The following is a 3,965-nucleotide window of genomic DNA, read 5'->3' as shown; positions in this document are numbered from 1 at the left end:
CATGTGGTGCTGGGGGATTGAACCGCGGTCCCTGATGCTTTGCCAAGCTTGTTCTAAGTAGGTGCCTTAGACCACTGAGCCATCTCTCCAGCCCCAACATCTGCTTTTACAATACTTAAGTTTCATAGTCAGAGAAAATTTAAAAGGGAAATTAAATAAATTTAAACCCTACTTCCTGAAGTACAGTCTTAGTGCTAGTGGGGAGGCAATAACTCTGATTGTTTCTTGTGTTTCAGTGAGGATTGCTTAGAAATGCAGCTTGCCAGGCACCAGCTAGATGTCAGTAAATGTGAGGAGTGGCTCTAGAAGTCACACGGAAGTAGGCATGCCAGGGGATTCTGCGCAGACAGACACAAACAGCGGTGTGAGAAAGTACTGCTAACTGCCCCTTAGGGGGATGGAGCTTGAATTTAAGTACTGGGCCTGTGGGAATATGACCAGTTTCAAGTTGCTAAAAGTTAAGCCATAGATTAGCTAGGTATCATAAGGCAGTCCAAATGAAAAATTTTCAATAAGATATCAGAATTTATGATGTTGGCTTCATTGAAGCATTATTACTTCACAACTGTCTTGTCCCTTATGTCCACTACATATTTTCTTTTGCAGTACCATGGATTGAACTCAGGACCTTGCACTTGCCAGGCAAGCACTTATTCTACTGAACTATCGCCCCGGCCCCTACTATATATTTTCTTAACACATTCTGGTCACTATTTTAGTACCATTTAGAGCTACTAACGAAAAGAAGACATTTGCTTGCTTCAAGATTTCTTGTTGCTCTGTAAGAGCAAGATCAGTGGCATAAACAGAAAGCGCACAAAGCCTACCTCCCCATACTGTCTAAGGCAGTGCTGAGAAAGTTAGCAAATCTCTCTGAACATCCGTTGTTGTCTCTATAATATCATAGTGCTGATGTCTGGTGCTTAGTCTTTCCAGGCACCAGATATGTTCATGAACAGGGTGTCACACACACTAGGTGTTCAGTGAATTCCGTGAATCTGACTTTGCCTAGGCTTTCTCTTCTGGTTGTCTGATGCCCCCTCCTGGACAGTCTAGACCTGGCGTAAGATTCAAGTGGTATGTAGCAGCACATAGGCAGACAGAAAGCAAAGCTACAGCCAGTCCATCCAGGAGGAAATTCCGGAAGATGGGGGAGTCCAGAGGAACTAAATAAAGGCAGAAGGCAGAGTCTGGAGATATTTTTCAAATGTAGGACTAGGTCTCAATAAACTAAGATTAGGAGAATTTTTTAGATATGACACTAAAAGCACAGCAAGCCTAAGGAAAAAACAAAGAAATTCATCAAAACTTAACTTTTTGTGTGGGCCTGCCAAATAGCTCAGTGGTTTGAAGCTTGCAGGCTCAGGGGCAGGGGTTCAATCCCAGGGTCTGCCTTACTGGCCCCATCCCTGGGGAGCACTGAGATGGCGGCAATTGAGAAAGTGTAGTGGCGCAAGCTTGTAATCGCAGCTCCTAGGAGGCAGTTAACAGAAGAATCACTACGAATCCGATCTAGTGGTGAGACCGTGAACACCTGGTAGACCCTTCCCAAGAAATGCAAAAACTGCAGTTTGATCCCCAGCTCCCCCTGCCTTATCAGACCTGCCCTAAGGCAGTTTGAGCCAGCCCTCCAGCCCCCCCAAAATAAATAAAGTAAAATAAAATTTTGCGTTTTAAAGAGCACTATCAAGCCAGGTATGATGGTGTATGCCTCTAATCCCTGCACTCCGGGAGGCTGAGGCAGGATGACAACAAGTTTTAGCCCAACCTGGGCAACTCAGCAAAGTAGTGAGACTATCTCAAAAATAAAAATTAAGGAGGGGGCCGGGTATGTAGCTCAGTGTGAAAGCTCTGAGTTCAATCCCAGCTACCCCAAATGAAAAGAGACTATGAAAACTAAAAAAGACAACATACTGGGAGAAAATATTTGCAAACTGTGTGTCTGACAAAAGATCTTTAGCCTGAATATATAAAGAACTCTTACAACTCGATGATAAAAAGACAAACTACCCAGTTTTAACATGGGCAGAGGATAGGAACAGACTTTCCACTGCAAGTAGGATACAAATAGCAAGTAGCACAGGAAAATCTGCTCAGCATTGTTAGGGAATTGCAAATGAAAACTGCACCGAGACATCGCTTCGTATTTACTGGGACGACTTGACTCAGAAAGACAAACAGATATGGAGAAATGCACCACTGATGGAAAAATAAAATGGCGCTTTGGAAAATAGTTTGACCAGTCTCCTTAAAATGGTTCACACAAAGTTACTGTAAGACTCAGCGATGCCACTTCCACATATATACTTGGAGGAAATAAAAGATGGGTCCACCCAAAACTGTGCACACAAATGCTGATAGCAGCACTGTTTATAACAGCCTAGAAATTGGCAGCAACACAGATGCCCTCCTGCTGACGCATGGATATAGAGAATGTCGCATGGTCGTATGATGGACTACTCGGCACTAGCAGTAAAGTATTGGTACTGTCTGTGTAAGTCTTGAAGACGTGCCCAGTGAAAAGCAATCTCAAAAGGCCACATAATATATAATTGCAATGACATGAAATTTTCTGCACAAAGACATCGATAATGATAAAAAAAAAAATAGATGAATGTTTACCAGGGATGAGGGAAAGAGAGGGAGCTGGGAAATGACTACTAATTAGTATGATGCTCCCTACTGGAATGTTCTAGAATCAGATAGTGGTGATGATTGCACTATTCTATGAAGGTACTAAAACCCACTGAACGTTATTCCTTGAATGTGTGCATTTAGGGGATGAACTCAATAAAATATTAAATAGATGTAATACTTCAGAGTTGCTAAAAACTACATGGGCTAGTGATGATGCAAGATTCATAAGCACTCCATCAGCTCCAAAGCCTGGGTTCTCCAAGCGCTGAGCCATGCTGTTCAGATGTTCAAAGGTTTTCCTGAGATAGAAAGAGACCCTGAGGTGTCTTCATCGAGCAATTTGTGATCTCACACCGAATGGGTCGTAAAAGTTATCATCCAGGCTCAACATTTCATTGAGGAGTTGCTAGAGGACTTTTTGGTTGCTAAAACTGATGAGAAATAAATCAGACCCACATGTGTAAATAGCATATTATCTCCCCAGTGTAAGAACCTGAAAGAATAAATAAAATCTGAAAGGTATAATAGAGTAAAACAGAAAGAAACTAAATGTGAGGAATAAACAGTGAAGATGAGGGAAAGGAGAAAAGACAGGAAAAAAAAAAAAGGAAGGGGGAAAATCATGCACGTATATATACTGAGATGATTGTGCTACTACTTCCATTAGTTTTTGAAAATAGCAGTGAAAGATTAAAATTTTCACTTTGACCAACTATATGCTAATATCTGTAATCTGAACAACTATATCAATGACAGCGATGTGCAATATAAAAGCCATGATCGGGGGCAGGGGAGATGGCTCAGTGGAATAAGCGCTTCCCTGGCAAGCACAAGGGCCTGAGTTCAATCCCTGGTTCTGCAAAAAACAAACAAACAAACAAACAAACAAACAAACAAAAAACCATGATCAAACACCTCTCATCTTGGTCTTCTAAATGTGTACTGTTTCTAATGTCTCATCAATTATGATTGTACTTTATTTAAAATAAATTTTTTAAAAAGTGAAGAGGACAAGAAAAAAAATTAGGTTTATTGAAAGCAGGCATTAATGTTCAATTATTTGTCCAATCTTGCATACCTATATCTATTAATCTGAGCAACAGATTTGATGATAAAAATACGTAATATAACAACCGTTGTTAATTTGTTATTGTTTTGAAAAATCTGTACTATATATATTACTGTACATCACTCTGTTTCTGACTTTGTTTCTATTTGTTTTTGCTTGTTAAAATCAAATCAAATAACAAACTCTGACGAATCAAGCTGCTTTGTCGGGCACACACTGGAGAACGTGTTCTGGGATACACTGAGCCCAGACGCGCTGA

The 3,965-nt window shown here is 40.7% G+C and overlaps 1 pseudogene; it reads right to left on the bottom strand.

The window, feature by feature from the left end:
• Nucleotides 1-3,965, bottom strand: part of LOC101579771 — a 63,395-nt pseudogene that overhangs the window by 36,638 nt on the left and 22,792 nt on the right.

This window comes from Octodon degus, unplaced genomic scaffold (genome assembly GCF_000260255.1).
Source record: "Octodon degus isolate 3935 unplaced genomic scaffold, OctDeg1.0 scaffold00015, whole genome shotgun sequence".
Classification (NCBI taxonomy): Eukaryota; Metazoa; Chordata; class Mammalia; order Rodentia; family Octodontidae; genus Octodon; species Octodon degus.
This window is presented reverse-complemented; position numbering and strand designations above follow the sequence as displayed.